General features: G+C 45.5%; 1 protein-coding gene across 5 annotated transcripts in view; it reads left to right on the top strand.

The window, feature by feature from the left end:
• The window catches only part of ZBTB20 (zinc finger and BTB domain containing 20), a 2,236,857-nt gene that overhangs the window by 562,784 nt on the left and 1,654,681 nt on the right, over positions 1–19,392 (top strand). For all 5 annotated transcript variants that reach the window (XM_086935527.1, XM_086935525.1, XM_086935524.1 and 2 more), the window contains exon 3: positions 6,977–7,135. The gene's annotated coding sequence lies outside the window, so the exon portion shown is untranslated. The remainder of the gene's footprint in view (positions 1–6,976; positions 7,136–19,392) is intronic.

The raw sequence follows: 19,392 nt of genomic DNA, 5'->3' as shown, positions 1-19,392 counted from the left end.
ACGAGTTACTCACATGCCCCGCCGTAACTCTCCTGTGAGTTACGGCCGCTCTCCAGCCACCTCCTGAGGACGCCACCAGTCCTCACACCAAACGTCTTCCTCGTCTGCTTCTTCGTTCCGGTCCTTCGGTCCTTCCGCTGCTGGTTCTCCGGGGTCTGCTAACTCCTGCCACGAGCTTGCTGTTGGGAACCCCGAGTCGTTTGGGTCGTCGGCTTTTCTACTCTCTTGCCTGTATCCGGTTGAAGGACTTCCGGGGTTAGGCGGGTTCACTTCCGGTCCTTCGCTAGTGACCCAACTTCCGGGGTCATGGAGGGACGTTCCCAATCTGTCCCGATTCGGAGTTATCGGTGGAGCCTGTGGGAAGACAGAGAGAGGAGTAGTTCCGGAGGGGTAAGAGTCCATAGCGCTCCGTTGTGCCCCCGATGTAGGGACCAACCCTTCACATTCCCTTCCCCTAGGAGTGTTTCTTGTAGGGCTGGTAGGTGGCGGATATCGGGACAAATAGTCTGCGTTGCCCTGTTCCAGGCCTTTCCGGTGTAGTGTTCGGAAACGAAAAGGCTGGAGGGAAAGAAACCAACGAAGCACTCGGTCATTGTGTCCTCTATTTCGAGCCATCCATTCAAGGGGAGCGTGATCAGTATACAAAATGAATTCTCTACCATCAAGGTAGTAGCGAAGGCTTTCCACGGCCCACTTGATAGCGAGTGCTTCCTTTTCGACAACGGAGTAGTTGATTTCTCTGGGAAACAGCTTTCTGCTAAGATACAGAATGGGTTTCTCTGCACCTTCCGAGTCCTTTTGGGACAGAACAGCCCCTAAACCTTGGTCCGATGCATCAGTTTGCAAAATAAAAGGCTGACTATAGTCGGGGCTCATCAATACAGGCTCTGAAGTCAAAGCATTCTTTAGAACATTGAAGGCTTGCTGAAGTACAGGAGACGGTTGTTGGAGGATTTCTTCTGTTTTTGCAGTCTTTTTGAGGAGGTCTGTAAGGGGAGCTGCTACTTGGGAAAAGTTGGGGATAAACCTCCTGTAATAGCCCAACATACCCAAGAAGGCACGGAGATCTTTTCGTGTTTTGGGAAATGGTATAGCCTGTATTGTTTTGACTTTGCTCTCTTGGGGCCGAATATGTCCTTCACCCAACAAATAACCAAGATATTTAACACTCTGTGCTGCTAATGTGGTTTTGGCTGGGTTAATGGTAAACCCGTACTTGCCCAAAGAGGAGACCACTGAATATAAGTGAGAAAGGTGTTGCTCCCAAGTGTCACTATAAATGACGATGTCATCAAGATAGGCGCCCGCATACGAAACATGAGGACGTAGGACTTGATTCATGGCCCTTTGAAAGGTCGCCGGGGCGCCGTGTAAGCCGAAGGGCATTACTTTGAACTGAAACAAGCCTTCAGGGGTGGAGAAGGCGGTCTTGTGCTTGTCCTCAGCTTTCAGTGGGATCTGCCAATAGCCTTTGCAGAGGTCAAGAGTGCTAATGTACTTTGCTTTGCCTATACGCTCAATCATCTCGTCCACACGGGGAAGAGGATAGGAATCAAAGGCGGAGATCTTATTCACCTCCCGGAAATCAATGCAAAATCGTGTAGAACCATCGGGTTTAGGGACCAAAACAATGGGCGAATTCCAGCTACTACTCGATGGTTCAATGATATTCATTTTAAGCATTTGATTCGTTTCTTCTTTGATGACAGCCCTACGGGCTTCTGGAATACGGTACGGTCGTTGCCGGACCGTTTTCCCTGGCTCAGTGTGAATGGCGTGTTCCACCACAGTGGTATGCCCCGGCAGGGTTGAGAAGACTGATTGTAGGGGTACAAGTGAATGACAAAGTTCCCGTTTTTGGCGTTCCATCAAACCAGTATCGAAACAACCTTCAAACAGGAAGGGTTCGTGACCCGCTAAAACAGGGCGCGGTCCCTCCCACTTCTTGAGGAGGTTGATGTGATAGATTTGATTGATTCCCCTAGTGGCATCTGTTTCCACCTCGTAAGTGACTGGGGTCACTTGTCTCAGTACCGTAAACGGACCCTGCCACTGACCTAATAGCTTATGGTCTGAAGAGGGAATTAGTAGGAGTACCTGATCTCCTGGGACAAACGTTCTGGGTTTGGTCCCCTTATCGTACTGGGTTTTCTGAGTGGACTGTGCGGCTACAAGATTCTGTTTGACAATTTCACGGATCTCACCCAAATGAGTCTTTAAATTTTCAATGTACTCTGGAAGAGGGCGGGTCCGATCCGGCTCGGCTTCCCAAGCTTCACGAGCCATGTCCAATAGCGTTCGGGGCGCCCTGCCATACAAGAGTTCATATGGGGAGTAGCCTGTACTACTTTGTACTTTACAGCGAATAGCGAAAAGAGCAAGGGGCAGCATTTCCTCCCATCGTTTACTCTCTAAGCCCAACAGTTTTTTTAGAGTGGTTTTTAAGGTGGCATTATAACGCTCGACTAAACCGTCGGTTTGTGGATGGTAAGCCGAAGTTCTTATCTGCTTGATTCCCAGGGTAGAACAGACCTGGCGCATTAGCGAGGAAACAAAGGGGGTGCCCTGGTCGGTTAAAATCTCTCGGGGAAAGCCTACTCTAGAAAAAATGGCAATAAGGGCTTTGGCTATATTCTGTGTTGTGGGTTGTCTGAGGGGAACTGCTTCGGGAAAGCGAGTGGCGTAGTCCACTAGCACTAGAGCGTACCTGCACCCACTTTTGGACGGCAACAGGGGTCCTATAAGATCCATTCCCACTCTAGAGAAAGGAACATCAATCAATGGTAGGGGTTGGAGAGGAACTCTTGGGGGTCGATACCGACTAGTCTTTTGGCATACCGGGCATTCCCTACAGTATCTCTTAATTTCGGCATATACTCCAGGCCAATAAAACTTCTCTAGAATAGCTTCCCCCGTTTTCTCGTCACTGAAGTGCCCTCCCAGTAAATGACTATGGGCCAAAAAGAGTACCTTCTCTCTAAATAGTCCTGGAATAATTAACTGGGCATTTTTCTGAGGACCCCCTTTTCTATACAGCAGTCCATTCTTTATGAAAAAATAAGGACCTACTTGTAATGGATCCTCGTTGGGAAGAGCCCGACCCCATGCATCTTGGAGAACCGGATCTTCCTGTTGAGCGGCCCGGAATTCTCTGTCGGTCTCCCAGGGGTGGGTTTCCGGTTCTGCAGGACAAGCCAAGGAATATTCCCTTCTCTCTTTTTTCTTTTGGGTTTTGGTCTTCAAAGGTTTTCCTGACTGTTCGATAGCAGGGGAGACTCCGGAAAAAGGTGCTTCAGCCCACCACTTCTTTAGGGAGTCCGTGGTATCCTGTAACAGGTGAGGCAGACCACTATAATCACTGCCTAATATCGCTTCCTCAGGAAGATTTGGAACCAGACCAACAGTCAAAGAGCTACCACTATTACTGGGGTGTTGTACATATACTTTGGCGGTTGGATAGCATTTCGTGTCTCCGTGGACACACTTGATGGCTACAGTTCCTGTCACCGGTTCCGGGGAGTGAGGGAGATCTTGAGGTCTTAATACGCTATGTCTACATCCCGTATCAGCAAGTGCCATCATTTTGTGTCCATTGATTTGTACAGGACAATGAAAGGGCGGGGGAGCGGAATCAGCACTGAAACACACATAGTTTTTAGCCACACCTATTTCCATCGGCTCTTCTTTTTGGGGGCATATACGAGCAATATGACCGTACCCTCCACAATGATAACACTGTGGACCGGGAGGTGGCGCTCTCGGCATCACGGGATATGGCATTGGAGGTATCGTCTCCGGTTTACGAGTTACAGGTGAAGGTCTTGGTGGCCGTACATGGTTGCCATGACTCGGCCTGGCAGGATGTTCTTCTTTTGCTCGTTGAGATTCTTGTGCTCGGTTGTACGCACTAGCAATTTCGACTGCGGTGTCCAGGGTAAGTCGGGCGTGTTGCCGAACCCACTTTTGTGTAGCAGGGTGTAGGGAGGTAAGGAACTGTTCCAAATAAATTTTGGCCATTATCTCGTCTTTACTGGACGTGGCTGGCTTTAGCCAACGGTTAGCCAAATCTTTTATTCGGAAAGACAACGCCCGGGGATTCTCTTGTGGACCTTCCTTAGCTTGACGAAGACGAAGTCTATACGTCTCATCGTCAATTCCAAGCCGTTCTAGTATACAAGTCTTAATATCGTCGTATGGGGTCGCACCCTGAATGTTTGCCTGTTGATACGCTGCTTGTAACTCCCCAGTGAGCAGGGGACCAAGGTAATGACCCCACCGGTCAGCGGGCCATGCGGCGGCCTGAGCCAAGCGTTCAAAGTTTGTGAAGAAGAAGTCTGGGTCTTCTCCAGCTACGTACTTCTGTAGTACAACAGAGGGAAGAGAGGCTAGTGGTTTTTGTTGGCCCATGACTGTTGCAAGTTTTTCAAGAGTCTTATCCTGAGCAGTACCCTGGCCTTTTAGAACATCATACAATTGTCCTCGGTCGTCTTCGGCGGTTTTCAGGAATTGTTCCATCAGTTTTCCTAGGTGTTCCTGGCCCTCCGCCAGTTGTTTGACCGCGGCCTCCATGCTTCCGGACGATCCCACTTCTGACACCACCTGTGGAGCGGGATTTAGGGCGGGCCGGAATAACAGGCGTGGAGGCCGTATGAAGTGCGCTATGATTAGCGAAAACTTTATTGTTCACATAAACGAAACATAGGTCGTGGAATGAAAAGGGTCCGGGGTCGTAGAGATAAGGTATCCGGAGTCCGGGAGGGTTCCGTGGGGATGGTTACGGCTGGGCTGTGGTCGTCTTTTCGTCGTCGTGTAGAAGTGGTGCGTTCCTCGGAGGAAAAAGAGAACGAAAACAGGGCGGTTAGTTCAGAGGTAACAAAACTTCTCTCAGTTCTATCACCAGCACCTGGGTCGTGAATGGAAGGGATTGGATAGGACGTGACGGGGTTGGGGTTGCGGGAAGAGGTGAAAGGGTAGGGGTGAGCGTAGGCGTGAACGAGACGGGAAATAGTGCGAAGTACTATACAGGGACGGTGCACGTTTATACAGTGAAAGTGCTTCAGGGCGCTATTTACACTATGTACACCTCTACCAGTGGAAATAGGGGAAAATGGTAACGAGTTACTCACATGCCCCGCCGTAACTCTCCTGTGAGTTACGGCCGCTCTCCAGCCACCTCCTGAGGACGCCACCAGTCCTCACACCAAACGTCTTCCTCGTCTGCTTCTTCGTTCCGGTCCTTCGGTCCTTCCGCTGCTGGTTCTCCGGGGTCTGCTAACTCCTGCCACGAGCTTGCTGTTGGGAACCCCGAGTCGTTTGGGTCGTCGGCTTTTCTACTCTCTTGCCTGTATCCGGTTGAAGGACTTCCGGGGTTAGGCGGGTTCACTTCCGGTCCTTCGCTAGTGACCCAACTTCCGGGGTCATGGAGGGACGTTCCCAATCTGTCCCGATTCGGAGTTATCGGTGGAGCCTGTGGGAAGACAGAGAGAGGAGTAGTTCCGGAGGGGTAAGAGTCCATAGCGCTCCGTTGTGCCCCCGATGTAGGGACCAACCCTTCACAATGACATACTTAGCATGCCACTGCACCAGCTCAAATAATGACAGGCACGCCCCAGAATTCACATGATAATACTTTTGTTGGTAATCATTGGTAGGAGTAGTTCCTTATTGGCCACAAGGGGTGGTATCACTCTTAAGGTGAATGCATGAGGGAGGGCTCTGTGAGAAAGTGATCAGTGTGAAGTGAGGGATATCTTAAAATAGCCTCTGATATTCTTAGAACAAGTTTAATAGTGAATAGTGAAATGGTAACAGTGCTAAGTAAAAACAGTGGTGCTATGTTAAATGTTAAATGTCGTTTACTTGTAAAGCGCACAGCTTCCCCAGCAAAGGGACATCCCGGCGCTGTATACCGCTGGGGAACCCGTCCTGGCTTTCCCTGTGGGATGGTCCCTACTGGGAATCCCCAAGGTGGAGTCAGGCATCTCCGGCGTTGATGGGGCCGTTGTGGAGATTAGGCAAGCTAATGCCCAGAGTTGCCGAGTGGGACCCCAGGTTAGAGTAGGCACCGAGGCGAGAATTGTCGAGTCCGCTGACCCTGGTCCACGACCCTATCAGTGAGGTTGCAATGTACCAAGATAGCAGTGAACAGGGTGAGCTTGTGTTCAATCTCATACATTCAATCCGGATCCCTGGCAGGGCTTTTCCCATGAATCTTCTTGCTTGCCCGCCTCAATTACATCATCGCCCACTGCCACTATTCATGCTAAATACACTCTAATTTTCAAACTTATACACAGGATTTGCAGCAACTCCTTCGTACCTAAGCAACGCAACGTGCTCTTCTTCTGTGGCTAGCTTAACAAGGGTACACAGACTTTCAAATCGCTATCCTCATCCTTGTACAGTCTTCTACTAATGTCACACTTCCCTCTGCTCTTTTAGCACTTGTAGAAACGAGGTTATGAATCCTTCCAGGGGTTTTTAATCTACGACTGGGAGAGTAGAGTCTACGGACAAAATGGCAGAATAGCAACAATACAGAAAAAACAGGACACTCATTCTACAGCACCGAATCCATACCTCCCTCCTATTCCCCCCCTACCAGGCTATGGTAAGTCTAGGTGAGATAAAGTTTAGGTTGTGGATAATCCTCATCTGATCTTGGCATCAGGTTATATCTTCATCTGTTTACATTAATCTCACACCTCTACAAACAGCCCTGCTGTGTTTAGGGGGAATATATGGAAATAATTTGAGTCTTGTTGGTCCTGAGGAACCCCCTGATCCACAGGGCATTTAAAGTAGTGTCAGAAAGTGTTGCTTATAATGTAAATAGGCATACAGAGCCCTAATAGCCCAGGCATAATGTTTTAATCTTGTAAACAATAAATATGTTTTCTTTAAAATGTTCTTAATATTTTTAACACATTCAAGACCTCTGGAGGGATTAACTCCATTGTTTCTATGTAAATTACAGGTATCTCAAGCAGTTAACATTTTCAGAAAGTGCTTTTGCAGAGCCACCCTAACTACAAACGTTGCTGGTGAGGAGTGATCCATACAAAGAAGATGCCACCATGTGTGGGTGAGAGGCCAACGTGAGATATCCAACAGGATCATAACAGACTTGAGTGAGGTAGGACATTTATAATACTCCTCCGTGAGGGTTTTGATTGTTCATGTTAAGTTACATTGCACCTACGTCAGCACAATTTTTGACCCTGCTCATGTAACTTGTGTCTACAATAGCTGTGGCTTTTATTTGTCATGATTGGCTGGTGCTTTGTATTCTAGTGCGATGAGCTGTCTGATGTTGGGCAGGTAGGAGACAGTTGGTATTGGTAAGCAATCTGGTACCATTCATAGAACTGGGTGTATCATTACTGCACTGATGCATAACAAGGTTAGTAGGGGTTATTGGAATCAGTATACCCTAACTGTGTCTTTGAACTGTTGTAGATTTCTTTGTGCATGCCTGGTGTTGGTATGTTGTCCCCCCATTTTGCATGTTCTCTTCTGTGCCTTGCTCTTCGAGGCTCTACATTGTGGATGAAAAGAGCCAATCATTTCTTTTAAAGTTTTATAACCTGTGGTGAAACACTGTATGTTTTGTGTGAAATGGTTATTATCTTGGTCTTACATTCTGTAGGGTGTGTGGGACATAACTTGAAGTTGTCATCTGGTTATGTGGCTTCTTGAGCATGTCAACATTGGGAAAAAGGTGCTCCATTGTGCACACTGTTTGGTTATATAGTCTCAAGGTGTCTATGGGTTTGTGGTAGATCTTTTCTCGAACTTTGATGTTCTCTGGTTTGCTTCATTGAAGGAAGATTAGGCAAATGTAATTTTTGCATTTATGTGTGCTCCCATTTAAAGTATTTTTACTTTTTGATCGGTTTCTACTTTTTCATGTTTTCATATGCTGTTATGCTTTTGTTTTTGGTTCATCCCTTGCTGATGTCGTCAAGAGACAATGTAATGTGGAATGACGCTTTAAGTACAGTATAGATACATTTGTGCGATGATTAATTGTATGATAGAGAGATTTGCTGAATCCATTGCTTCTGAAAGCAAAGTTTAACACTGCATACAAATACAACCCTAGGTAAAGTGAACATAATGTAGGGATATTTGTCTTTAGCTGATAAAATGTTGCTTAAAAATGCATTGTCCTTTGAGGATATATTTTCGATTACAAATAGGTTGCAGCCTTTACTTTACCTATCTATGTAAGTGGGGGGCAGGCAGTGGCTGACTCACCCCCTGACACACTGTGATGGAAGTCAGAGCACCAGCTATTGTGTCATGGTACATATATAGTGGCAGTGTGTGACCCGGTGACGTTAAACACCATATGTCCACAGGCACATTGCTGAGGTCGGGCATCCCTCCATCTCAGGAAGCATACTCACAAGTATGCCTGCAGCGCATGTCACTTGCAGTCAAACAAGGACACTTTACCAGTCCCTCCTGCTGTTTAGGCTTTTTTTTCTTCAGTGCCAGTACATGTATTTGTTATTCTTTATGAGTCCCTTTGAAGTTGGGCAGATGTTCCTGTTGCTTAAGTTACACAGACAGGGCGGATTACATTGAACTGAAGGTTAAACGAGAACCATTTCAGCTCGAACATTTAAATTTGATCAGCTGTATTTATTCCTCCACACATACTGCCTGCCTGAAGCATGTAGACCTCGTTTAGAGATGTAGTGTTTTCCGATAAATCTAAATACGTTACCTGGGATTCACTTCTTGATATTTTTCCTATCATGCTCGTTGCATTGTAGTCCAGAATAATTTTTGTCACGCAGGCTCCTTTTCTCACATGAGCCATATCATTCAGCAGCCAGCTGCCAGGTAGACTCCATGAATCTTTGCCCACCCGCTGGCCTCCAAAGAGTATTCTGTTTTTTCTTGTTATGCATGATTGTGCATAAAACACTGCGTGCAAGAGAAGGTATATCAGTGACTCAAATACAAACGTAGTCACATAAAGTGGTTGTTATTTGTGCATAGACTTTTGTGAGCCAACCTATGTACTAATAGGTCGGGTCACAAAATTCGGAATCATAGTGGGCAGTAGTCCAAACTGGCTAATCAGTACTTATGAGGTAGGTCTCAAATTGTGACTCACTATGATTACATTCCATCACAGGAATGGTGGCCTCCTAGAGTCAGAAGACCACCATGTCTCTGATCTTTATTAAGTAAAATTACCTTTTTCAAAAAATGCTTAAATGCAGCCTTTTTTCATTAACAGAGATGGAGCAGCTTTTAAAAAGGCCACTGCGTACTCCTCAACAAAATGTATTTGCATTCAGAAAGGTGAAGGGATCTCAGTGGGACCCCTTCTCTTTTGTAAATGTGTTAACACCCCAATTAAGGAGTGGGTGACTTTTCTATGTTTTCCAAACAGAGATTGGCCACAAAACACTTTTGCCCTATACACCCCGTTTCCAAATAGCCATTTGCTAGACCTTTTTGATACGATTTTCGATCCAGTAACCTGTTAACGATCTGAAAAATTGGTTTAGTACATTTCAAATAGCCAATTTGCAGTAATTTATTAAGCAAAATTGCTTTGCACAGATGGCCCGTAGCTCTAATTTGAACAGTTGTGCTAAATTTTACTTGGTGATTACTGTGGAGGATACTTTTTATCACTATGCATATATTCAAAATTTATTTTAGCAAAGTTTGGATGAAGGATGATTGGGGTGGCTCCAAGAGTCAGCTGTGGAACACTTGGTGGCAACCAGAAAATGAGTTTCCATACTGGACCTCAAAATATATTAGACTTTATCTCCCTATAAGTAGTAGTAAATCATAAGGGATAGTAAAACCGGTACATCATTTTTTTGGTGTGGATCTTTTGTCATTCTCACCAAATATGCCATAACGAGGAAGCATAGTAGCCTTTCTCGCATCCAGTACCATCAGCAACACAGTTTGCATGCACCCTATCTCGTTTGCGTATATTGTGATGATTTGGCCGTTCTGGTCCAAATATAGGACTGAGAGACTGCAATAGAGTGTCTCCCAAGCTGTATTTCACAAGCACTTGTGTACTGTTGTTTACAAGGTGCATTTTGTTTTCCCAGGAATGCATGCAGTTATGACACTGTCTGATGGATAATTCCTCATGAGAATAAGCTCTCAGCCAGTCTTAGTGAACTATAACTCTCTGCTTTAACTAAGAGCTTTCTAATTCAGAATCAAATTTGTGCATGTTTGTGCTTTTTTTCTTTTAGTTAAGTCAAAGTACAGCTTACCATTCCCAAAGTCTTTCTCTTGCCCTTTGCTACATATTTTACATAGAGCACTTAAGGCTTCACACAAGAAAGAACAGGAGGAGTCTTGGTTTTGCGAGGATCAATACTATAGTCTTCATTTCCAAGAATATGGATAAGCAGTTGGAAAGAAGATATGTTATATACTGTCATAGCCATCTCCCCATATTTACTTAGGAGACATCGAAAAGTGTCCCCTGTTTGGCCTTATGGGACAACCAAAGTAACATAAAACATTCATGGAAGGTTATACTACTTCTGTGGGCACCAACAGCCTACCTCTTAATGAGGAAACCAGTAAAATAATGGAGATTTTTCTCAAGCAAACACTTATTTCATAATACCTGGGATCTACAAGACCCCCCCCCCCCCCCCTACCCCCCACGAGTTGGGAGATAATCAGCCAACTCGATGAGGACACCTAATAATCACTTGAAATCCTGTAGAAGGAAACCAGTAAAATAATGGAGATTTTTCTCAAGCAAACACTTATTTCATAATACCTGGGATCTACAAGACCCCCCCCCCCTCCTACCCCCCACGAGTTGGGAGATAATCAGCTAACTCGATGAGGACACCTAATAATCACTTGAAATCCTGTAGGTTGTAAAATAATTTTAAGGGATATTTCTAACCGCAGATTCCTCACCTTAGGCTATCCCCCAGGTGTTAGGCTGAAAACAAACTATTTTGTAACAGTACACTTGCATGCTGCTAAATGGCATTGTGTGGCTTTGCGCTGGCTCTTCTCCTTCCCCGGAAGTGATGGAGTTGAGCCAGATATAAGCGCAATCCTTGCACACGAATCTCAGTTCTTTTTTTTCCACTCCTACCGTGTTGCCAGTTTTTTGATGATTCCAAACATTTTTACACTGTGCTAGGGAACGATGTCCCCACCAAAAACAACAGGTTTCAAAGACGACTGTCAGAGACCCGCCCAAGGTGTGCCTTTGGTGCCTGTGCTCCGGGTGCAACTTAAAGTTGCTTGATAAATACACCAGAAGGTGATTCAAGACCAGGAGGCAAAGTTGTATGTCTGCTAACACAAGAAAAAGTTGGTGCCTTCACACAGATCCCACTCCTGTTCCAAGTCGTGAGCCTGGTCTTGAGCCCGATCATATGCCCATTCCTGTGAGCTCTCCATTGCCCATTAAAAGTTTTCTTATGAGATGAGGTCCAAGCACAAGCATAACAAAGCAAAGCAGGACTCATCTCATCCCACTGACTCCAAAGAGAAGGCACATTGGCATCAGGATTTTATTTGCACTCCATTGAACCTTCAGTTAGTACTATCGCACCCCAAGTTTCTTGAGCCGTAAACACCCCAGTAGATCAAGGCCTTCAAAGAAGCTGTGCTGCAACTTTTCAGTGGACTGCCAGCTTCCTCAGTTACACCTTCAGGCTCCATGGAGCAAAATGAGCCTCCAGTCATGTTACCGCCAACAGGTATTTCCTCAGTGCCAAATGTCTCCTAAGAACCAGTTACTGGGCCTGTAACAACAACGGTAGAGACTTACACCCATGTCCCAAAATACATGCTGGTTCTTGACATCTTGGCACTGGTGCCAAGGCCGCTGGTGGATGATCTGGTGCCTACGTCCATGTCGGATTATGACCCGAAGTCAGCTTGAGCTCGACTGATGGTGTGCAGTGAGATTACAAAAACTCAATTTGTTGTTATGCATCCAGATTCTAACCCAGTGCCTGTTCCCATTGAAGCTATCAGAAGACCCTCCTTTCTTTTTTTGGCTCTGACTCTCCTTCTTTTCCAGAGCCAGGTGCTCCTCAAGAAGAAAGGACCCCTGTATGCCTTCCTTCTACAATCTGTCCTCCTTCACGTTCTGAAGAACATCATGACTGGCTGGTCTCAAGACATCCTGGTGGCTCTGGATTGGTCCAGGAGAGTGTGGTACCTGGAACGTCTGACTATCTGCATCTGTCCTCCGATCAAGCTACCCCTTTGTTAGGACCGCCTATCTGAGTAGCAGGGAGGGTCATCCACCCAAATCTATGCAACTTACAGTTATATTGAGCAGTGGCAATTAACTGCTTTCAATCTACCACCTAATGTGGTTGTCGGAGGAAAGGTCGGAAACAGAAGCGAGGAGGCCGTATGGGGTGAATACTGTAGCTTTTATTTAGGTTGAGAAATAACCCTTAGTAAATAGGGTAAGCTAGGAAATAAGTGTCTTTGGTCGTAATAACCAAAAGATAGTTCAAAAGCGTTATATTCCAGGGGTCTTCCTCCAGTATGGTGTCAGGTGGTCCCAGGATTCGTGATTTCCTCTGTGGTGGGTTTCCTCGGGGTACCAACGTCACTCAAAAGAAAAGAGAACAGCGGTCACTGTTTCTTACTGAGTCCGTCACCACACCATGTGCAAGGGTAATAGACAATGTGAGGGAGGGGTTTTTATGGGGCAGTCTGTTTCTTTATAAGTGGCTATTTAAACGGCTAACAGACGAGGCATAGAGGTGGGGGATGCGGTATGCTAGAGGGATAGAAGGAAACCAAAAACAGTGCTCGTTTCCCTCCCTGCCTCGAACTCTCCTATCTCTCCCACTCCACTCCCCTCCTAAGCACGAGGTACCCGCTACGTACCGCTGTCTGCCACAACTCTCCTGAGTTGTGGCGGCTCGTGCGTGTCCCCCGGGGTCCACCAGTCTTCGGACCAGATGTCAGGATCCTCTGGCTCTTCAGCTGGAGTCTCCTCCATGTCCTCTTGCGTGGTGGCGGCGTCCTTGGCTCCATTGGTGGTGTCCTGAGCTCCGTCTGTGATGTCCTTGGTGTTCTCGGCGTCTCCTCTCGGCATTGCAGAACCGGTCCCAGCAGGCGCGCCGACTGTTGTTTCTTCTGGCTTTTTCTGCTCCTTGCGACCTTGGTGTAGGCTCTCTGATTGGCCCGTTCGAGGAGGTCCGCCTCCCGGGAAAACCGCTTCCGGTTCAAGTCTGGCGCGCTGTGGGGCGGGGAAAAGAGTCTTTAGGCGTATTGGTGTCTTCGCCCTCATCAGGACGGTAAGGACTCCATCTCGTTATGTCGCCATCGGGCTGCTTATTCTCCCGACCCTGCTCCTCCTCACAGTGGTAGATGTCATTCTCAGCGCAAGATGCCCATCCATGAAACTGATTTGTTCCAGGTGCTGTGGCAAATTTGTAGCCTGTTGGGGTGCTCATGCAATTGACCTTTTAAAGCCAAGGCTGTTGGACGTTCTTTTGTTTATTTTATCTTCAGCCCAGTAATGCTTCGGGCATTGTAAAAAAACTATTTGTGGAGCCATTTTTTATTTGCTGGACTAAGGATGATTCTTCAATCCACCTATTGTGATGTGATTTATTAAATGTTTAACATACATATTCCCCCACAAGTTGTGTGTAATGCTACAATGAGACTGTAACTCACCATGTGTACAGCTTTTGAGCTTCTGCAATAGTGCTCCTTGCATCTCTTGACATTGAAGACTGTCTACCTCACTGCAGTTACATCAACGCTTTGCATGAGTGAACTGCAGGCACTGCCTGTGCAACTCCTCTACACCACGTTTTTCCAAATAAATTGGTCCTGAGGACTCGGGTGGCCTTCTCATGAAAAGTTGTGACTCCCTTCCATTTTGGGCAGTTCATCCTTCTGCTAGCATTATTTGTTCCCCCTCACCCCTCAAAAGAGGAGGAGGTGCTTCATAGGTTGGACCCCAAAAAAGGCTCCAAACTTTTACAAAGCTCATACTAAGGTTCACTGTGTGGATGATTAGCTTTTTGGCCGCTTCTCTGGAGAAAAGAAATGGAAGGTTGTGCAGAAGAGTACTTTGTTGAATTCGATAGTCCTCTGCATGGTGATCTGCCCCGCACTAACAAAGAAGGATCCCCTGGAAGGTGTGATGACGCATTCCACAAAATCCAAGGCCACTACCATTCCCTTGGTGCAAGGGGTGCCTATCCTTAATATCTTTCATACTGCGACATGTGTGTCGGTACATGTGTTCAGAAAGCACTACTGCCTTGATAGTTAAGTCTGGTGCGAAGGACACAGCCCGCTCAGTTTTGCAAGACCATTTCAGCTGACTCCATTCCATAGAATGTCCTCTTTAAGGGGCAGGTAGCACTTTGTTATCTTTTCTAAGGTGAGGAATCTGCAGTTAGAAGTTTCCATCAGTTACAAGTTATTGGTGGATTCCTCACTGCACTCCCAACTCCTCGTTCTGTGGAGTGGCATCCCTTTAATCTCAAAAAGGTCTTAAGTTAGTGCTCAGCACACTGTCACCAAAAAATGTTCATGCATGGTGTCCAAGGGTGTGAAAAAGTAAAAGAAAAGAAGCTGATGTCAGCGTGCATGGGTAGAGGTATATGTGGCATCACTTTGCAACTTCTGGGGTGGTAGAGCTAGTGCAGAGCTGCACGATATCATTTAGTAGCGTGTAGGAACATTGCTTCAAAATTCTGCTTGTTCAATCTGGTCTCTGGGAATATTATAAAGTGAGAAATCTGCAGTTAGATAAAGTATTCAACAGAAATAGCATTACCAATAGTGCAACAAGATAAGTAACTTGTTTGTTTCTGCAGCTGTTTTGAGAGGGACCTCTAGTAACAACTAGAGGTAATGCAAGTTTAGAATCTCTTGCCAGTCTAAAGAAAAATACATAGGGGCTTATTTACCAGAGGCCTGTGCCACTGGAGCATAACATTTTTGACGATCTGGTGGCGCAGGCCTCTCAATCTTATCTATGGGCGCAGCAAAGCCACCCTGCATGGCTTTGCATGGCCTCATAGCTACGGCCTAAGGCAAGGCAGTACAAAGCGTTGAAATGCCTTACTCTGTGCCAAGGAGGCGTTCCATGAACACTGTGGTGGGTGTTCCCTCACAACACCAATGGATTGTGACTTAGCCCCAGATTTACAAAATCCTGTAAGCCTGGGGCAGCGCTAAAATCTCATGCCTCCCCATAGCAGGCATAACAAGGAGCAATATTTTCATTTCTTCTTATTTTTGGCACTTTCCATGTGTTCAGCATTCTACAGCACACAGAGAATGAGGAAAACAAGGCCATGGATTGCTTTTATGCAGGAAGGTGCTGTTGCGCTAGGCACTAGTTTTTAAGCCGGTGCTGGTTAAAAGGACAGGAATGCACCTTATTTGTAAATACAGTGCATTTCTGCCCTCTCAAATCGGCGTAGAACAGAGCAGCAAAAAGACTTGCAGCACTTCCCTACACCAATTTTTTGTATTTCACAGAGTGGCAGTCTCTACTCTGTAGTTACAGTTAGGACTACGTTTCCATAGCAAATGGCCTTTTTGGTTTGTTAATAATGTTGACGGATCTTCACAACATTTTTTCGTAAAAGGGCTCTTTTTTCCTCAGCTTCTGTTTTTAAAAGTTTCAGGGTCATCTTGTCAAGCAGGGTCTGAGAAAAAGGGAGAGTTCCAAAATGCAATTTCCCCATGCAGTTTCCTTAGGGATTTTTTGTAAAGGCCTACAGCCAAAACGGCTCAAAAGAATTCCACTAAATGTGGCAGACAGCTAGAGCATGGTCCATAAAGGGTGATTTTGTGATTTGATGTAAATTCATTCATTAGTTTTTGAGAAATTAAGGTTAAAAAAGTTTGTATATCTGGACAGTTGGGGCTGCGAAAGTTTCACAAGTGTCCTGCGGTCAAAGGGCGTGCGCTGTGGGGCAGGGCGTAACGTATGGTAATAAAATATTAATTTATGTTAAAAAAAAACTCTAGATTTTCAAGCAAAAGCAAAAGTTAAAGTAACATTAAAGTTAGGTTTGGTAATATTATCTGAATTTGCATTAATAAAAACCTTAGAAATTTACTGAAAAAAAAGAAAAGTTAAAGGGACTTTATAGTTAGGTGAAAGTGTCAGTTAAAACATACCATTTGAAACCACTGAAAATAACTAGTTATAGCTCAAGTAACTATAGTTTGTGCCCTGAATTAACTATGAATCGCGCCCATGCCATGCACTGCTAATTACCTCACTTATTACATCACTCATGACATGTTCTGTTATACCATTGATAACATCAGTGCAACATCTCAAATGACATAATTGATGACACCACTGTGCATGGTGGAGGTGCGAGTTATAGTTAATTTCGGACACAAGTTATAGTTACTTGAGATAAACTATAACTTGTCAATTTTGGACATTTTGTTTGTTTAAAATAGCTAAATCACCACTCTAACTGAAGGTAAAGCGCCCACGGAGATGTGTAACTGCTCAAAAAGCTCTCACCCCAGGGGAAGATGGGGTTAGGTAAGAGAGCAAGAAAAACACTTGTGCTCCATCCACTGGTCTGGTCTTAAGTTGGACAAATCCAGTCTTCTCCCACCAGGGCTTTACTGTGGCTTCTTACTCGTGCAACTCTTAAATAAAGCACATGTATTAAGATATTGTCACCACATTCAAACTTGTTTCCAAATAACTTTGTTACTATGCATGGCTACCTAATGCTCAGTTAACAGGACAGTTGATGACCCCAGAGACTTCTAGGAATCCTCCCAGACTAGGTAGTACCAGCAGCTAAGAGATGTGCAGAATGGCAACCGACTTATATAAGTTGTAATAGAACCAAACTTAAAAAAGCTGCAAATCTGAAAGGAACCAGGAAGGGAGGAGGAAAACACAATAACGTTGAAAGGGGATGCTGGAGGTGGATAACCTATTGAGCAATGGGGAGCCCTACAATGAAAGAAGCTGCAACATAATATATGGGCTTCCACCTGACTTATCTTTAAAATGTTGACCCTGCTCCGTTTGTTCTTCTATTGGTCAGCCACCTGCTTCTGACCTGACCCCTCCTCCTGTTCTGCCTCCCAAGTCTCCTCAGGTGCATGCTCTAACCTGGAATTTGCCTCCCTGCTGTCTTCCGGTGGCTTCACTAATTGCAGCACATGCACAACAGAAACAAGCTCCCATGACCTATCCATGATATCAAACACCTTCCATGAGATCAGATATTGCAATTAATTGCTTCTGTATCTTGAGTGCAATATTGCTTCACCCTCAATCTCTGATGACACTGCACTTGTACTGTTGGAAGAGGCTTTGTCCCTTACATTTGAACTGCCTGTTTAATCTTTGATCCATAGAATACTGCAGGTATCTTTCACTTCTCAGGCAACTGTAGTCTTATGGCTGCTAAACCAACTGGGTCTTGTGTGGAGAGAGGATCCGCAAACCAAGGTTTGAATTTGGATTTTATAAGTGAATAACTAGACCATAACTTCTATTTTATAATAGGAAGTTGGACCATTATGGTGGACTGCACATTTCTTGTATGAATCTTTTGCTTGTAGAATTTACATACTGCTGTCTTGTGTGTGTTTAAGAGGAACTGTACAAATAAGACCTGTACTGAATGGGCATTTGTGGGTTCAAATTTGGAATGCCGGATTCTTGGGTGATAACCATATGTGCACTTGAATGGTGAAAAACCTAACGAGCTGTGCAGCAAATTGTTGTATGCTAATTCTGCTAGAGACAGCTAGATGTGAGGTGGATGAACCTTTTTTTTTTAAAGTTTCGTCAAGATTCGTCAAACTGTGAAAGTTATTAGTGAAATAAAAAATGATCTTCCTATGGAAAATCTGAATCTATACTACTATTATAAAGAGAGAACAGAAACCTTTTGGCAAGGTAAACTCGGGAACCACAGCGCCAATCCACACACCCAATACATTGTTGTAATCCTCAGGGTGTGTAGATGGACATAGGCTGCATAAAATTAAAAAACACGTAAATTAAAAAATTAAACTTTAAAAACAAAGTAGTCCCCTAAAACTAGCGCCGTGCGTGATGTAGCGCTGACCACGACCTACACCTGCGTGATGACGACAGGCGGGGAGGAGCGGTGACGAGCGGCGAGGAGTGGCGCGGCGGCTCAGGTAAGGCGAGGTGGGAGGGGCAATGTCGGGGCGGGCGGGGACCCGGGAGTGGCGGTGAAGTCCGGAGCGTGGCTGAGGTAAGGCAGAGGCGGGAGGCAGGCGGGCGGGAGACAGGCGGGGGACAGGCGGGCAGGGGGCGGTATAGGCAATGTCGGGGCTGGTGGGCGGGCGGGGGCCGGTATTGGCAATGTCGGGGCGGGGGCCCGGCCGGGACTGCATAAAATGCTGCCCCCAGCCCCCTTCTGCCCCGGGCAACGCGGGGGCGGGATACTAGTATATATATATATATATATATATATATATATATATATATATATATACATATATATATATATATAGATAGATAGATAGATAGATAGATAGATAGATAGATAGATAGATAGATAGATAGATAGATAGATAGATAGATAGATAGATAGATAGATAGATAGATAGATAGATAGATAGATATTCCAAAACAGAATCCGGTCAAAGGTAGGGGCCGTCAGTAGGGAGGTCCATGTGCAGGGTACCGAAACCCTGTTACATTACGCTTCAATACTCTCCCCTCCAGAAAGTATCACGGACACCGTAGTAGTGCAGCAAAAATATATTGAATGCAGCAAAGCAACGCGTTTCAGCTCTCGCAAGACCAAGCATGAACAAGGCGAGAGCTGAAACGCGTTGATTTGCTGCATTAAATATATTTTTGCTGCACTACCACGGTGTCCGTGATACTTTCTGGAGGGGAGAGTATTGAAGCGTAATATATATATATATATATATATATATATATATATATATATATATATATATATATATTCCAACACACAAGTTGCCCTGTTTGGGAAGCCACACTCGGGAGGGTTAAAACACAAATGCTGCCCGTGGCGCTGTCACAGTCTGCTCCACGCCAACCCTTTCAGCTTGCCAGACGCGTTTCGGGCGTGACTGCCGCCCTTTCTCAATGGCTGCACAATGGAAAACAAGACTTCTGTTTACACATATGCCTTTATTCGAAGTTGGTAAGTCCTGCACATGTGGGCTGTTGCAAGGCATTCTGGTTGATGTAGTGCCTGCCCAAAGACCATTGCAGATATGGCCCCAGTGGGCGTCTCAGGATTCCAATTGTAGAAATGTTTGCCCCAGTATGTGGAATGGCACGAAGTAGCACTGGCACATATCCAATATATACAGGCAGCTCAGGTCCCTCTCGTTCATTTCGCCTCTTGTTCTATCTGG

The sequence above is a fragment of the Lissotriton vulgaris genome, chromosome 8 (genome assembly GCF_964263255.1).
Source record: "Lissotriton vulgaris chromosome 8, aLisVul1.2, whole genome shotgun sequence".
Lineage (NCBI taxonomy): Eukaryota > Metazoa > Chordata > Amphibia > Caudata > Salamandridae > Lissotriton > Lissotriton vulgaris.
The sequence above is the reverse complement of the archived record's forward strand: the minus strand, read 5'-3'. Positions and strand labels throughout refer to the sequence as shown.